General features: G+C 38.4%; 1 protein-coding gene across 9 annotated transcripts in view; it reads left to right on the plus strand.

Moving 5' to 3' along the window:
- LOC100525452 (zinc finger protein 474) overlaps positions 1-18492 on the plus strand; it is a 150354-nt gene that overhangs the window by 73708 nt on the left and 58154 nt on the right. For 5 of the 9 annotated variants that reach the window (XM_085014371.1, XM_021084681.2, XM_085014373.1 and 2 more), the window contains one exon: positions 11536-11740. The exons of 1 other annotated variant lie outside the window; for it this stretch is intronic. The gene's annotated coding sequence lies outside the window, so the exon portion shown is untranslated. Of the gene's footprint in view, positions 1-11166; positions 11239-11535; positions 11741-18492 lie in introns of those variants that run through there. 3 more of the 9 variants (XM_085014374.1, XR_014838637.1, XM_085014369.1) reach the window with 3 other exon arrangements.

The following is an 18492-nucleotide window of genomic DNA, read 5'->3' on the forward strand; positions in this document are numbered from 1 at the left end:
GTGAACAAAGTTACACCCACCAGTGTTCGTTCAATAGAAAAAGAAACAAGAGTGAGGTTTTTTTCCAAAATCATACTTGTTGGTTCATTTACTGTAATTCTGTAACCCATGTCCTCAGTATTGGAGATCAAAAGGTACTTGCAAATGCCGATGAGTTTCAACAGCTAACTTCACTTTATGAGCTCTACCATGGGAAAAAAGTTACTCTCTCTTTCCTCAGAAGAATTTCATTAGAAGAATGAGGCAATACAAGGACACAGAAGAGGCATCTTCTGACTCTCCATCCTCCTATCCCATGCTTCTCTGCCAGGGGTTAAAAAGCAAGTTGCTACAATCTTAAGAATTAAGTTCTTCTTCCAGAAGCACATGAATAAATGTTGTCAGTTCTAGAAGACTTGCTGCCATGGAATTACCATCCTCCAGATCTATTGTCTCTCTGTTAGCCACCAGCTATAAAGATGGGATATGCCTCTGGACTGATTAATTATAAGCCCAGGCTTGAGTGGATCAGCTTAGTTCATGTAATAGGTAAGAACTATTTGGTTGCACATAATAGAAAATATGACAACTGGTAACTTAAACCCTATGGATATTTATTATGTCCTTAAAATAAGAAGTCTAAAGATAGGCAGTCCCAAGATTAGTCAATATCAGGACAAAATTACACTTTCCATTCCTCTGCCTTGCTGTTCTCAGTTTGTTAGCTTCCATCCCTCTTGGATACAAGATGGCTGACACAGCCCCACACCCACCTCCTTCTTCAATCCTATTCAAAAGCAGGACACTGGAGGAAAGGACAGGAATCAGCTTTCTCTTTGCACATCTCTGACCAAATCAAGGTAGAAAATCTTGCCAGAAGCCCTCTAACACCTTGCTATTCAAATTGTGATCCTGAGAGGCCAGGATGGTCCTTCACCTGGGAACTAAAATGCAATGTCCCAGTCCCCATCCTGATTAATCGATTTGGATTTTAACAAGATCCCCAAGTGATTCTTTTCTTTTCATCTTTTTAGGGCCACACCTTCGGTATATGGAGGTTCCCAGGCTCGGGATCGAATGGGAGCTATAGCCACTGGCCTACATCACAGCCACAGCAACACCAGATCCAAGCCGGGTCTACAACCAACACCACAGCTCACGGCAATGCCAGATCATAACTCCCTGAGAGAGGCCAGGGATCAAACATGCGTCCTTATGGATATTAGTCAGATTTGTTCCCACTGAGCCATAATGGGAACTTCACCCCAGGTGATTTAAGAAGCACTGCCCTTAGAATCCTTTTCTTATGTCTTTTTAGCTGGAACTTGGTGACAGAGCTATCACCAGGTGGAAGGGAGCATTAGAATCTTCCTCTTTTAGCCCTTTTAGTGGAAAACAGGGAGAGGAAAATGAGGCAGAGAATGACTGTTGGTGGGACAACTTCCAGGATCTGGCAGCTGAGTGGTGCAGAAGGCCATGCTCACTGCTGTTCACTGTTACCTGCTGTGGCTCCCTGACTTCATTAACCTATGAAACCTGCCCAGAGAAAGAAGCATTGGCCACACCAGTAGTATTTTTAACAGCAGGTTGAGAGTTTACCCGTGTGATTTTGGAAGGGTTTCTTGTTTTTATAATCTTGAGGTTTAAGAGTGCTGTCTAACACAGAGAAATTCAAAGGGAAAATATTAAAGCTAGAATAATTGAAGGGAAGGTGAAAATTATAAAATAGCAGGATTCCTTTCTATTCTGGTTGGTATGAAACATTTTCTTTTCACTGAGAACAGCTAATAAAATACCATTTTTTTCATTTTTTAAAGTTGTATTGAAGTACAGTTGATTTGTATTTTCAAGTACATCTATTTTTTTTTTTTTGGCCATGCATTAGTTTTCTGGCCTTATTGAAAAATTATTAAGAAAGTTATTTTTTAAATATGAAGTAACTAGCTTAGAGAATTTTAGTCTATTTTTTTAAATGAGAATTATGCCATTTCAAAGTTGAGCTTTAATAAGCTAAGCCTTCTTAAGTGTTTCATAAAGTAAGATTCTAACAAGTTTTCCAATCTTACGAAGTAGTAAAACACAATTATAAAATGGCATATAGAAAAAAATAATAAAGGAAAAATATGGGGGACCTCTCAATCATGGGACAAGGGCCTTATAAACTCCAATTTAAGCCAATTTTAATTTGACTTCCTGGTGATTATATGATGATTTATGTGTAGTAATGTAGAAATAACAGGTGTCCCCTTTTTTGTCTCAAAATACCTTGCCTCTACCTATTTGTTTGAAGCCTTCTAAATCAGTGCTCTTCCCCACGGGTTATTTAAAGGACATTTTGAGAATAGGTTTTCCACTACATTCCTATCCTTCCCAACCAAATCTTTATTTTGTTTAATTCCATGGAAAATATGTGTTCCCACTGAACCCATCAAACCGCCTTACCTGTTTGGTATGATAGAATTAATTGGATATAACTCCAGAGAAGCAGTAAACTCTGCAGGAAAAAAAAAAAAAAAACAGAAGAATCTTCAATATAGAAATGGCTATTTGATTTCAGAAATGCTGCAGACACACTCAAGAGCATGTCCTTAAATCCAGAGTACAAATGAGTCAGTGGTCGTGGACACAAGCAAAGAGTTGGAGGGCAGGTCAGTCCTTACAACACTTGGCATGTTTTAGGTGCACACAGTTCTCATCAAATTGGCTGGGAGGCCCCTACAGAGATCTCCTGGGAGAGTGTGGTGCCCACTAAAACAACTGTGACTTTCAATAAAAATTTATGCCATGGATGCCAAAACAAACTTGTGAAAATTGTTCACTTTCCGGCAACCTGGACAAAATCCTTAGGAGGGCTGAAGTCACTATTTAAAAAGCTCTCTGTAAGAGCCAAGAGAAATGTATCCCTGATTTATTCGAATACAGGTTCTAGTAAATGTCAAATCCACAGTCAGCCAAATTTGCATTTCATACCTGGAGCCTGGATTTTGGCTCATCCTAATGTGTCCAGTGAAAACAATGAGGCTCCTGGGTTCTTGTTCTCTGAGCTGTTAAATGGAGGTTTCAAAAATATTGTGAAACTGGATCTTAAATTTAAAGATTTGGTGATTAAGTTGAGGTTTGGGGGAGGCCTTGTTTTTGTGTTGTTGTTGTTGTTGTTGTTGTTTTTTCAGATAGACTGTATTCATTGAACCAAAGGGAAAATAATATTTTAAACAAAACAAAAGAGCAAGTTTGATTATGAAACTAGAAGCCTTAAGGAAATATGTTTTTTTCTTTTTGGTATTTGAATTTCAGATTCTCGTCAAATGTGAGTTGTATTCATTCTGCTTAGTAGTAAATCAGAATGTCACCACTTGACCTTGGCAAAATTACCTGGTAATGAGGATGAAAGGTGTATGGAACAATTTCTCTCTGAGTCACCAACTTTTCCTTCAACAGGACAAATGTGTCATCTGTTTTGTCATGGCTGCTCTTGAGCAATAGAAGCTGTGGTGGCCATAGAGAGGAGTGGGAAGGGCACTAGCCTGCAGGTCAAGAGGTGATATTCGTACATAGATATACTTCTGTAAATGCATAGACTTTCTGGAAGAATGTGCAAGAAACTGGTAACATAGGTTGCTGCTGCAGTACATCTTGAGGTGGGAAACTGGTGAGTCAGAGGTGGGAAAAGGATTTATTTTTTCATGTATTCCCTTTTTTCATTTTTAAATTTTGAGAATGGGCTTTGGGCTGTATTCCTATCCTTCCCAACCAAATCTTTTTTTGGTTTAATTCCTTGGAAAATATGTGTTCCCAGTGAACCCATCAAACAGCTTTATCTGTTTGATATGGTAGTGTAAATTGGGTATAACTCCAGAGGAACAGAAATCTTTGCAGAAAAACTCAGAAGAATCTTCAGTATAGAGACAGCTGTTTGACTTCAGAAATGCTGCAGACATACTCAAGAGCATGTCCTTAAATCCAGAGTACAAATGAGTCAGTGGTCTTGTACAGATAAGCGAAGAGTTGGGGGCGGCAGGGGTGCGGGTAGGTCAGTCCTTACAGTACTTGGCATGTTTTAGTTGCACACAGTTCTCATCACATTGGCTAGGAGGCCCCTACAGAGATCTCATACACACACACACACACACACACACACTCACTCACTCACTCACTCCCTCCCTCCCACACACATATATACCCCATTCAAGGAAGTGAATAATAATATCAAACGACAACGAAAAAGAACATTCATAAATATGTTTGGCTCATCATTAAACTGGATAGATCATTTTCTCCCTCTGGACCTTAGTAGCCTCTATTATAAAAATGAAGTGGACTAGAGTTTAGACTACAGAAATAGCTAATATTTTTTAAGTCAGGGACTCCATTGCTTTAGAAAATAAAATTTTCTTTCTGCATCTGATGTTGGAAGGATAATATATTGTTTAAAATAACAACATGAGCCAAAAGCAATATGTTAGTACCTATAAAGTTCACAAGTTAATGGTTGTGTATTGAGCAGCTGCTCTGAGAAGGAATATTCAGGAAGTAAGAGGGGAAGTGAGAAGTTCCCTTATTGGGTAGAAGCTGTGGGGTACAGCAGAGCTAGGTGGCTAAAAGCCAAAAGGTTTTAAGAAACAGGGCACATTAAGAAGCAGACCATGTTAAGACCATGTTCACCTAACTGGGATCATCTCTTTACAAGGGCCTGTGCCAGCCTGTGCTTTATCTAGGTGCAAACATGGGTGTGGCTGCCTTTGACCAATCCAGTTGACTTTGTCTTAGTAGTTTCCTGTGACTGAGCTCTATCTTCATACCTTAGAGTGTGTACTTGGCCACAGTTTAGATGTCGCCTAGTTTTATTCTCATCCACTCTTATTCCATTGTAGCTTTCACTGGGGAAGACTCGGCTCAGTTCTCTGTCCTTGTACTTTCTCTAGCTGGCTTTTGCATTACAGAAGTGATTTCACCCTTAGTCACCTAAGACTGAATGTCTACCGCCTAGTTTGGTGCAGATGATGTGGAAAAGAACGTAGGCTTCGAAATCTGTCAGGCAGGGCCTGCATTCACATTTCAAAGGTGTCCTCACTTGGCTGTAGAAATATGACTAAGTTGCTTAAAATCTCTGTGCCTGCTGCTTCATTTGTAACTGTAATCCCTTAGTTATGCACCATGAGTCTGGAAAGAGCTGTTAACACAGGCTGTTCTGGAAAGAAAGCACTCTCATTTGAACACTCAGAGAGTCCAGAGCACAAGCCTCAACCATGGCACTCAGCATTTTGAACCACATTCTGTGGAAGACTCTGTTGTGTGTTGTAAGATACTTAGCAGCATCCCTCACCTATACCCACTAAATGCCAAGAGCACTTCCCCAAACCTGTATGTGACAACCAAAAATAACTCTAGACATTGCCAAATGTAAGGTCACTAGGAATGGAGGGAGCAATCACCAGCCATTGAAAACTACCGATTCAAAGGGTGATATTCCTATCAGGTTTCGTTTTGGTTGATACAGAGTCAGACTAGGGTGGGTTTCTGGACAGTACTGCCCTTTTATGGTGCTCCTTACCATGTGCCTCCACTCCAGCTTCATTAGGCAGCTTGCTAGGGTGATGGGAACATGGTTGCTACATGAGTTAACTTAAAGCTTCAGGGAGTTCAGGAAGAGCTTCTACAAGGCAAGCACACATGGTTTTGCTGATAGTAACTAACTCTTAGATAATGCTTTTGCATGTTATTACTGTAACCAAGTTTCTCTCTCAGCAAAGAGAGTGAGGAAAGTCAGAAAGCTCCATCCTCTCATAGCAAAGGGAGAACTCAATAGTAGCAAACTGCCTGCCTCAAGATTTGGCAAACCACGAGAGGAACCTCTCTTCTTTCTTTCTAGGTCTCAGAATATAGTGTTCCCTACTGATCAGCTGCCATCTCTCTCCCCACTCGCTCAGCCTAGTGACCTATAGCCTCCACACTGGGAACTGCAGGCAGTGACTTAGGTTTGGGACTCTTCTTGGATAGGTCTTGGATATTCATCAGGTCTTGAAATCAGTCTGAGGAATTTGTACTTTTTTTAGGCCAACAGAAGAGAGGAGAGAATTTCTAACAGGTTGGTAGGTAACAGTGTTAAGTGCATCAGCGTCATTGTGGGTGAAGGGAACTGAGAAATACTCTTGGATGAGTTGATCAGAATGGCACTGATGATGTTCTAAGATGATGCTTCAGTGAGAGAAGAGCATATGAACCAGATGATAGGCTAGAGAGGGTGTTTAAAATGAAGGAAGATATGAGGAGAATAGGGGCAGTGAATTAGACTCCTCTTTATCAAGAAGAGGGTGTGCGCACACAACAAACACAGATTTTTTTTTTTTTTAAGACAGAGGACTCCTGAGACTATCTGAAGATTGAGAGGAGAAACCAGTAGAAGAGAAGAAATTAGAGGTGCTAGAAAGGAGGGACCAAATAGGGAAGCAAAATACTAGAGAAGAAACATCCTTTCTTCTGAGACGTGTGGAAAGAATTAAAATAAGAGGGAATTCCCTTATAATTTACTATTTTCAACTAAGAGATCAAAATGCCTTTCATAAAATACACATGAAAAGGTAAAATATTAGACCATTATCAGTCATGAACATTCTAATTTAAACCAGCTTAGGAAATCTGTGGGTAATATGCTAGTGATTAAGTATTTATTAAGCATTTATTGTTCCCATGCCCTAAGGGTTTGAACTTCTGCCAGTTCTCTGAAAAGAAAGGCAAAATTATTTCAAAATGTTTACATTACATTAAATAGAAAACCTTGAGTATTAATCTGGACTTAACATCTTGTAATTTTATCCTCAACCAAACGGGTCACTATTATCTCTTATAACAAAAAATGTATGTTCCCCCACTTAGCAGGCAGATATTTACTAAACACCTACTATTTACTGTTTACAAGTACTGTGCTCAGTCCTGGTTTAGTGGGTGTTGGAAAACAAGGTGGAGGAGAAGGGTGGAGAGCAGTGTCAGAATGGCCTGGAGAGCCAGATCTGTGATGAGTTGTCCAGACTCACAGCAAATATTTAAAAGCTAGAATCTCAGGACCTTGAAACAGAAGGTTTTATAGCACAACATATACAAAATATTTTATTATCAGTAGAGCAAGAAGTATTACTGAAGAAACATCCTCTGTCCATAGGAAGTAAGATCAAAAGCAAAAAATCCTTCTCTTTTCCTGGCATGTTTTCCTTAGGCCAAAGATAAAGCAAAGGAGTCCTTTGACAATTTTTTTTTTTTATTGGAGTTTGAGTTTAAATCTATAGCACATAAACAAATAACTAATGTCCTCAGCTTAGATGCCTCATCGATTTAAAATAGACCAATAATTGGAGTTCCCGTCATGGTGCAGTGGTTAACGAATCCGACTAGGAATCATGAGGTTGCGGGTTCGGTCCCTGCCCTTGCTCAGTGGGTTAACCATCCAGCGTTGCCGTGAGCTGTGGTGTAGGTGGCAGACGCGGCTCGGATCTCACGTTGCTGTTGCTCTGGCATAGGCCGGTGGCTATGGCTCCAATTAGACCCCTAGCCTGGGAACCTCCATATGCTGCAGGAGCGGCCCAAGAAATGGCAAAAAGACAATAAAATAAAATAGACCAATAATATCTTCTTGCCTGAAGATAGTTGGCTAGGCTAGATGCTACTTTAAAATCCACTTGAGCTCCAAGAGTTCCACTTCTATGATAAAACCACTTAAATGTATAAAAAATATAATGCATTTATTGCCCCTTTTCAAACAAGTCCATTTTTCTCTTGAACACAGTTAAGGGACAATTTATGCTTTTTTTTTTTTTTTTTTTTTTTTTAAGTTGGTCGTTTTTTTCTGTGCATCAGTTTGACTATAGGATTATCCGAAGCCAACATTGTCCTCTTTTTGTATGTATGTCCCTTTGGCATGCATCCCACCCCTACCCTGGGGACAGTAAAAATTGTTTTTTTGTGGGTGGCATAATCTTAGGTAATACATTGATTTGTAGGCCACTAAAGGACCACAATACATAAACAGATATAAGGTATATCTGTGGTATTAAAATTTCATGGTGGTGGTATGGGGAAGAATTTAAAAAAAATATGTATATATATATATATATATATATATAAATACTTGGAGGGGGAGACAATTAAAAAAAAGTTGAGAAACACTACCCTGAGGCAGAGAATCCTGGGGAAGGGTGGGAAATTGAGGATATGAGATCTGTTGGGCTTGAACCCCCTACAATATGGTACTTTTTCTTTTTTTAACTTTTAGAAGTCTATATTTGAAATGTACACACACACACACACACACACACACACACACCCGTCATTTTTCTTTCTAATCTACCACAGGACACATTTTGCAATACTTTAAACTTAGACATTTTCAAATTCAATGCAGTGAGTAACACTTAATGGAAAGGCTTTTCTTGTGACAAAAGGCATATCTTGAAAAATGGCTCTCTCTTTTGAGGTCAGACTGTTCTGTGTGGCCGTCTGGTAGAGAGATCTTGCAGGAGGCAGTGGAAGGAGTGTCTTTGGACAAGAGAACGGCACAATTCAGTCCCAGTTTTGCTTTGGATTAGCATTGCAATAGGGGCAAGCCCAGTAAAGCCCGGGAGCCCATTTCCTCATCCGTAAAACAAGGCTGCTAATGCTTTTCCTTGCAGGGTTGTTAAAGGATTTGAAACAACTGATATCAGGTGGCTGGCACTGGCTGTTTCTGACTTGGTAAGGCAAAGGGGAAGTAAACAATAAATTGGTAAAAGAGGACAAGATGGCCAGTGGATGTATTTTTGCCAAACTCCACAAACATCCAATTTAAGTTCCTACTGCTGCTGTTAAAAACAAAAATCTTCCACACAAAGTGTAGCCCCTATCCAATTTAAATGAACTCTAAAGGACTCTTAGTAGCTTTCAAAGTAAGATTTGAACTTTGCATTAATGAAGAGACATCGGGACAATCAGAGATACCAGCAAGGAGCAGCATTTCTCCTGCTCCATGAAATCATCATGATTTATTCCTTTAATGAAAAAAGTCAGGGGCTTGTGCAGGCACAACAGCTGTGGTTTTATTCAGGGTTGGGAGAGGGGGAACTCAGCCAGAATTCCTTGTGGTGGGGCTCTTGCCACAAGGGATCAGATCTGGATTATTGGTAGAGGCTGGCGTCATCCCACAGTGACACAAACATGACTGGACATCAAACAGCTTGAAATAACTCACAGTTGTTTGAGGTGAGAAAAGCTCAAGCAATATCAAACCTGACTAGCTCTGTTAAGTAAGGGCTTCAGTGTTTTTGATCAGTGTTTGAGTTGAGTGGCTGAAGTGGGAACAGAAGAAAGGACACAGTTATCTTTAAGCTTGTGCTAGTTACTGGTTGCCCTCTTAACATATGTGAGCAGTTTAACTGTCACCATGAATCAAGGGCTTTTTTTCTCCTCCAATGTTATAAGTAGGGATGGTAAATATTTTGTATCTATCGGCCTCCAAGTATTCTTCAGTTGTTTTGGGTTCAGCCAAAGAGAATACGTCTTGCTGAGCACATTCTCCCTTGATTTTTTAAGGATCACGTGTGATTTATGGGAAATGGAATCCATATGTTTCTGCTTCATTTACACTTAAATCATCAAAAGGTTGTGTTGTAAAGCTATATGATGTCCAAGGTGACTTTTGAGCTTAATTTAAAAAAAAATAATCTGCCTAAAAGTTTTTGTTCCTTCGAAAGTCAAAGAGAGAGAGAGGAGGGAGGGGGAGAGGGAGAGGAAGATACCTAGGAAGGCCTATTTTTCCAAGATGAAATCAATTTAAATACCAAGAAGTTCAATATAAGCCTCAACTACAAACCCAAGAATTTCAAATGGGTCCAGAATTGGGAAGAAAACAAAGGCATCTCTCCAACCGCTTTGTGAAACATCTCTGATGAATGCAGAAAAGCAGCTGGCAACTCAGCAACCCCACTGGGGAAGAGAGGACTGTTAATGCACCTTTAGTGACCCAGCGAACACTTGTGCCCACTGCTGGAAGAACTGTTATTCTCAGGCCTCCTGAGAGCAGCCACTCCAGTCCAGATAAAGAACTCTTTGCCCTATTTTAGCAAGAAAATATCTGCTCTCCTGGTGTTTTCCCGGGGTTGTCCTATCCTAGGCCAGCGTTTCCTATTTGTTCTTCTGCCATTTGGCTCAAATAGCTGGCCACTGGACCGAATACTGTGTGCATTTGGGATAGTGTTTATTTATTGGGCAATTTCTTTAGAGAAATATCTCAGTTCGCTCACAATAGGGCCAAGAAAGCATGCAGTTTGTATAAAGTAAGAAATATATTTACTAGCGACCCACAAATTTCTAAGAAGCCAAATGTGAAACTAAATTTTCTTGCCTCATCTCAATATTTAGTCCCTCTTATAACAGCTCTTAAGTTATTTTAGGCGTGCTTTATCATCTCTGTGTAGCATCTTATGAAAGGTTTCAGGAGAAAAGCATCCAAATTAGAACTATTTTATGTGATAGTATAATTGTAATATCTTTAAATCCCTGTAGAGGACATATGGACTCATCTCTAGAGCATTATAGAGTGTTAGAATGTAGAACTTATTTATCCAGTGGGGTCTTTAGACTGTGAGGTCTGAAGTCATTTCAACAGAATCAATAGTTCTGTGAATTACCTATATATCCCAATTCAGTTCTCTTGGGGGTGAAGGACAGGATTTTGGAATCTTGGAGATTAGAGTTTTCCCTGCCCCCCTAATTCCTAACCCTAAAGAATATTTAATGAAATGTTTCTTAATTTCATTATTTAGTGATAACTGCTGTTAACATTTTGGTATATGTTCTTTAAGTGCATGTATGTGGGCATGTGCCCACAGACAGACACACATATAGATTAATGAGATCATATTACATATTCTGCTTTGTAGCTTCTCTTTTTCATTTAGAAATAGATTATGCATCGTCCCTCTATGTTAATAAACTTGTTTTATTTCATGAAGTTTAATACTTATAAGAATTTTTCTAGGATTATACCATGATTAACATAGGAGCTCAGAGCATTTTTAAATAGAAGTTTTTTTAAAAAAAAAATTTTTATTTTAGATACATTTTTACATGTTGACTTAGTTTCAAATAATGTTTTTCTATCTTAGGACACATTAGAAAATAAACTAATTTGTTTCTATATGTTGCATTTTATAACATTTTTAGACCAAAGCACCCTTTGGAAACCATGGAGAATATCCATCTCCTTCTTTTCAGAGGCCAAGCTCTCCTGTATAGGTAATCCTTTTTAAAGACCCTAGAAAAGATCAATAGGGCAATTAGTAATTTTTTTTCTTAGTTAGGAAAAAAAGTTGTGTCTCCACTCAATTCCCATGCCATGACAAGCCTTGTGTCTTAAATTATTCTGCCTGCCTTTGTGTGATGCTTAGTCCATTGTTGAAATTCCCAGAGTCATTTTCCAAAAAAGTTGAGGTGCATACCTATCTTGGCATCTCTTTCTGAGTTTCTTCACCCCTTGTTTTGGGTTTTCCAATCTGTTACTATAGAACTCACTCCTGTCCCTTTTGTTGACAGGTTGCCAGGATACCTCCAGGCAACAAAGGTTGGGGTTCCTGTTCCAGGCAGCCAGCCTCACATATTGCAGGAACTCCCAGAAGAGGGGATGTGAATCCTAGAGCTCCCAGCTATTCTGCTCCTGTTGCCACCAGCTTCCCTGCTGAGGGGTTCAGCAGGCTATGACAAAAACCAAAATAGAAAGATAAAGAACAAACATTATAAGGTGAGCCTCTTAGAAGGTGTGTTCTTTCTCTATTGTCTGGTAGCTAATCGGTCTCAAATTTTGCCTGTCAACTAGCAACATTAACCTTGCTCTTTTCCACTTGCTTCTCACCAGTGTGTAGTAAATAGTCCCTTGCTATAGAAAAGGAATCCAAAGAAAAGTAGTCAGTCCTTAAGTAAAAAACTTCAAGTATTACTAAACAAATTAACAAATATTTTACTTCATTAGATGATTTTAGCAATAATGTGAAGTATGGGTTAAATATTTCAATGACTAGAGAGAATCAAATTCCATTTAAAAGGATGATTTTTAAAATGTACTTTAAAGAAAAGTAGATAAAATCTATTTTTAACATTAATTCAGAATTATGTGTTTTTAAGCCAGATTATCCATGAACGAAAAGGGGTGAAAAAGGATATAGTTATTCAACTGACTTGGTAGATTTTTTTTTTTTATTAACTGAGATAAAATTCACCTGGAGTGAAATGTAACTTATCCTAAGTTCTTGAATTCAAGTTCCTAAAAATCAGTAAGTTTGATACGTTTTTACAGCCGTGTAAACCATCACCTTAATCAAGGCATAGGGCATGTTGATCACCCAGCAATTTTCCTTTCATCCCTTCCAGTCAGTCTTCCCTCCATGGGCAGCCACTCTTCTGATTTCAATTACGAGAGAATGATTTGGCTATTTGTGAATTTTATATGGGTAGAATCGTACAATATGTATTCTTGTATCTGACTTTCTTGGCTCAGAATGCTTTTAAGATTCTTCCTATGGCTGTAAATATTATTAGTTCACTTCCTATAATAGGTATTATTGCTTTATAGATTTATTCCACGTCCGCTTATCTATTTTCCTCTTGATTGATATTTGTCAATCAGTTTTGGTCTCCTATAACTAAAGCTGCTATAAACATTTTTGCATAAGACTTTTGGTGGACATATGTTTTTGTTTATCTTGGGTTCAGAGGTAGACTAAAACTGATGGATGATAGGATAGATATATGTTTAACTCACTAAGGGGTATGAAATAATATGTCACTGTGGTTATAATTTGCATTTCCTTTATCACTCATGAAGTTAAGTATTTTTACACAAACTCATTGAAGATTTGTTTCTCTTTTTTGTTAGTTATCTATTCGTATCTTGCCCATTTAAAATGTTTTTTTCTTTATATCATCTTTATTAATATATAATTCACGTATAATAAAACTCACCCATTTTAAGTACACAGTTTGATGAGTCTTGGTGATTACATCTGCTTTACCACCAATGATGCAATATAAGAACATGACCATTAACCTTTGTAGTTCATTCTCTACCCACCTACCCAGCAAGTGATCACTGATCTGTCACCTCCAGATTAGCTTTTCCTGTTACAGAAATTCATATAAATGAAATAATTGTGTTCTCTTTTGCATCTGACTTCTTTTATTCAATATAATATTTTGAAAGAGATCCATGTCATTGTGTATAATTTGCTCATTTTTATTGTGGAGTAATATTCTATTCTGTGAATGTGCCATAATTGGTTTATCCATTTAGTTGTTAATGTATTTTTATCTTGGTTCCAGTTTTTCACTGTTAAGAGTAAAAGCTGTCATGAACATTTATATATGTTCTCTTTGTAGACATCTATTTTCACTTCTCTTAAATAATTACTTAGGGTTAGAATGTCCATGTCATCAGGTAGGTATAGATTTAATTTTATGAAAAACTGCCAAATGGTTCTCCAGAGTGGGTATAATATTTCACACAACCACCAGGCATATATGGAAGTTTCGGTTTTTCCTATTGGCAATTTTTGTTGTTGTTGTTGTTGTTGTTGTTGTCTTTTTGCCTTTTCTAGGGCCGCTTACCGCAGCATATGGAGGTTCCCAGGCTAGGGATCTAATCGGAGCTGTAGTCACTGGCCTATGCCAGAGCCCCAGCAACACGGAATCCGAGCCTTGCCTGCAAACTACACCACAGCTCATGGCAATGCCGCATCCTTAACCCACTCAGCAAGGCCAGGGACTGAACCCGCAACCTCATGGTTCCTAGTTGGATTCGTTAACCACTGCACCATGATGGGAACTCCACTATTGGCAGTTTTTAAAATTTTAAGCCATTCTAGTGGGTGTATAGTGGTATCTCTGTGGTTTTAATTTGCATTTTCCTGATGAATAACAATGAATTATATTTATTATTATTTAATGAAATTATTGATATTTTATACATTTTCTGTTGTGAATAACCTACTCAAAGCTTTTGCCCAGTATTAAGCAAAGCATTTTGGATTGCTTGCCATATATGTATCAATATATATATTGCAAACATTTCTTCCCAATTTATGGTTTACCTTTTAATTTTCTTAATGATGTTTTTTAAGAACAGAACTTTCTAATTTGTATGAAGTAAAATTTTAAATTCTTTTACTTCTATGTTTGGTGCTTTTGTGTTTTGTCTAAGAAATCTTTGTAAATGTCGTGGTCATAAATTATTTTCCTATACGTTCTTCTAGAGGCTTCATCGTTTAGTTTTTCCATTTAGTTCTATGATCCATCTTGAGTTAACATTTGTTTTTTTGTGAAAGTAGAGAGTTAATATTAACTTTTCTGCTACATGAATCCAGTTGTTTCACCATCATTTGTTTAAAAGATTTTCCTCTGTTGAATTACCTTGGCATCTTTACCAAAAATGAATTGGCCATATATTTCTGGACTCTTTTCTGATACATTAATCTATTTATTTGCCTTTATTGGCATTATTAGTTTTTAATAAGTCAGCTCATTTTGGCTTGTATGAGATGAAGCAAGTTTCCAGAATAGATGTACAAGTTGGGTCCTTCCATGACTGCTTGCCAGTGAAACCATGCACAAGAGGTTGAATCAGGTTGGGCATTCTTGCTTGTATGTTGTTCAAATTGTTCTCCAGGTAGTAATCTGATTTAAAGTGATTCTATAATAAGCAAAAGTCAGAAGTACACAGGTATAAATTTATTCAAGAATGAAAATCCCAGTAAAGGGATGAATTTTTCAAAACTATTTATACAGAGTAGAGTTTTAACTTACTTTTCATTCATTCATTCATTCAGACTTTTATTGAATGTCTACTGTATTCCAGACACTGTTGTAGACAGGGAAAGAGGAGAGAAAACTCCTCTCATAATTTCTGCAAGAAAACAGTACTTATAATCTCCACTCAATTGTGTATTTAACAATGTATTTTTCACAATTACAGAGAAAAAAACCCTATGCCTGGTAAAATAAGCATCTGCTTAAATATTTTTATGCATTCCTATGAATTGACAGAAAATTATCAGTGAACTAAAATGTTTACTAAGGAAAAATATTTCCTCAGGCTTTCCAGATTTGCTATCATTGTCATAAAATAGCCATTTCTTTTGAGCCTGAGAATGTAAACTGTCGCTTCTGTCAGTTGCATTTTCCAGCTTATCTTAAAAATTGGATCTTATATATTACATGTAAGAGAAATTTGTTCACAAACTGGACCTTGATATGTCTGTTTCTTCTCTGGGTCTATATAATTTAAATGAATATTATTTTATTATTTTAAATAATTTCCCCAAACTCTCTGGTGAATGAAATATTTTCAGTATATGCAATTCATGAAATAAGTTGTAAGGAGAGAAGAATGTGAATGATTCCAGAACACCCTCCCTAAAGAAGCAGTAGAGATTCCTGTGGAATCTTAAAAACATAGTAGAAGCATTTTCTAAATATTATAGTACACAAGTACAGCAAGAGGCATACACAATGTCAGGGGCAACAGGAAGGGAAAATGTAAAGGATGCAAGTTGTTAATAGGTTAAAAGTGATGACAAATTGCAAATAGAATGTCCAGAATGCAATGCAGCTGAACATTTACTTCCGAGAAGGCTCTTAAGAGGAGGCTAGTGGAGTTCTCTGCAAGCAAAAAACTTGGTAGGATTCTGGTTGCTTTGAGCGCTATCTTGTAAATTCACATTGATTAATAATTGGATGTTTCACCATTAAAATAAAATGGAGTCTTCATTCGTATGCTCTAATTCAGGGGTTAGGAAACTTTTCCTATAAATGGCCACATAGTATATAATTTAGGTCTGGTAGGCCGTATACTCTGTCGTGTAAGGCAGAAGCAGTCAAAGAATACATAAATGAATAAGTATGGCTCTGTTCCAGTGACACCTTATTTACAAAACAAGGATTAGCCTCAGCAGTAGTTTGTCAATCCTTGCTATAATCTTCAAGGAATTCTGATTAAATATCTTCCAAAATTATACACCGACATTTAAAGAACTGTGGCCTTGAAACTGCTCTTCCTCTGAGTGCACAGTACTTTGGGGACTCTCTTCAGAAGAAACGTAACTTCTAAGGAGAATTAAACTTTGAAAGTCATCTGCATTCAGAACACATGTAGTCAAGGAGATGATATATGAATAATCTCAGTTCAGAAAAGCCTAACTCTGTGATTTTCCTTCCTTCAGTTTTCTACCTAGTCTTACAGCACCAGACCCAGTGCATATGTCTGCTTAGTCATGAGGCCATCTGTGGTATGTTTGTCTAGCTCTGTTCTGGGGGAGTTCCTTGCTGTAGATGCTGGTTGCTCATTACTTGATAAACACTCTTTACCATGAAGTACCAGGCTTGACCCAGTATATAGTTTTTGGCTGGATTCTCATTTCTCTTGGGTTTGGTATGTGGACAGTCTTCCCTCAGTATCCTTGGGCAACTGGTTCCCAGACCCCCTGTGGATAACAAAATCCATGGATGCTCAAGTCCCTTATACGAAACGGTATCATCTTTGCATAGGACCTATGCATACATCGTCTCATATGTTTTTAAATCATCTCTAGATTGCTTGCAATACCTAACACAAAGTAAACACTGCATAAATCATTGTAAATACAAGGTAAACTCTATGTAAATTATTTCTAGTGTGCAGCAAATTCAAGTTTTTCTCTTTGAAACTTACTGGACTTTAAAAAAATATTTAAATATCTGGTATCTCTTTGCTCAGTGTTTCCTGTAAGTTATCCATTTTGCGTCCAGTTTATTTCCAATGTCTTGCATCATCTTCAGCATCAACAGTCTAAAGTCTTTTTCCTGGAGGCTGAGAATCTCCTCATTGCTTAGCTGAATTTCTGGGGTTTTTCCTTTCTCCCTCATCTGAGTTATAGTTCTCTGTCTTTTCATTTTTATAGGTTTTTGGTGTGGTGACCTTTTTACATATAATAGAGTTGTAGCCTCTCTTACTTCTGGTGTCTTCCCCCCCTTGTGGCTGAGATTGGTATGGGGGCTTGCTGTAGGCTTCCTCATGGGAGGGGCTGATGCCTGCTCTCTGGTAGGTGGAGCTGATTCCAGTCCCTCTGGTGGGTGGGACTTAGTCTCTGGATGGGATTAGAGGCAACTGTGTGCCTGAGGGGTCTTTAGGCAGCTTGTTTACTGAGGGGTGGGGCTGTGATCCCACCTGGATTGTTGTTTGCCCTGGGGCTTCTCAGCCCTGACTGATGGGTGGGGCTAGATTTTCCCAAAATGGCCACCTCCAAGTATTCCTGAGAGGCTTTGCTTCCAATGTCCTTCCCTCACAACAAGCCACATTCACCCCTGTTTTCCCAGGATGTCCTCCAAGTACTGCAGTCAGGTTTGACTCAGATTCCCATGGGGACTTTGCTTTGCCTTGGGACCCAGTGCACGTGAATGTCTGTGTGCACCTTTTAAGAATGGGGTCCCCCCACCCCACCCCGTCCTGTGGAGCTCCTGTGCACAAGCCCCACTGGCTTTCAATGCCAGATGCTCCAGGGGCTCTTTCTCCCAGTGCCAGATCCCTGCACATGAGGGTTTGATGTGTGGCTCAGAACTCTCACTCCTGTAGGTGAGTCTCTGTGAACCAGTTAGTTTCCAGTCTGTGGGGCTTCCCACCCGGGAGGTTATATTGTGTAATCACACCTCCTACCTCATGATGTGGCCTCCTCTTTGTCTTCTGGAGTAGGATATCTTTTTTAAGGTTTCTGGTCCATTTGGTTGAAGACTGCTCAGCCTTTAGTTGTGAATTTTGCTGTTTTTAGGAGAGAAGTTACGCTCCAGTCCTTCTATTCCGCCATCTTAATCCCATCTCCTCCTTAAATATCTGATGTTTGTTGATTCTGCAGGTGCAAACCCCACAGATACAAAGTCCTGACTGGTTGTACTCCTAAATCTAGAATACTAATTCCTTGAGTTAGTAGTGTTAGGAGGATTTAAACAGGGTTAGATGTTCAGATATCCTTAAGACTTGAGAAAACATTATAAAATGAAGTTATAACCCTTTTTAAAAGTCTTTTTCTGTTTTTATTCCTCTACTTAAATAATGTGGATAATTTTGTTTAAAAATTTAGTTTAAAATCAAACTAATCTCACTCAGCTCTTTCAACATTCAGCATATTTTGTCAGTGCCTACAATGCACCTGGCAGTGGCCTAGGTGCTGGGGATACAACTATGTAAAGAGAAAATGAGCCCCTAATGTTCTTGGAGGTTACATTCAAGTGAAAGAAACATATATAACACATGTAAACAAACAAACAAGGTAAAAACATATTCTGTAAGTACTGGGAACAAAATTAACAGCAGTGTCATAACTGTGCACGTAACTGTGATGGTGGTGACAGCAGTGATACATATGTGCTTGTGTGTGTTCACCTGTGTCTCTATGATGTATATGCATGTATGTGTACGTGTGTGCACACATCTGTGTAGACGCATTGTGTCTTGTGATTTTGTGTGTGTATGTT

Source organism: Sus scrofa, chromosome 2 (assembly GCF_054392235.1).
Source record: "Sus scrofa isolate SSC_HxYL_T2T_F1_AM1 chromosome 2, Sscrofa_HxYL_maternal_Yorkshire_Landrace_v2.0, whole genome shotgun sequence".
Lineage (NCBI taxonomy): Eukaryota > Metazoa > Chordata > Mammalia > Artiodactyla > Suidae > Sus > Sus scrofa.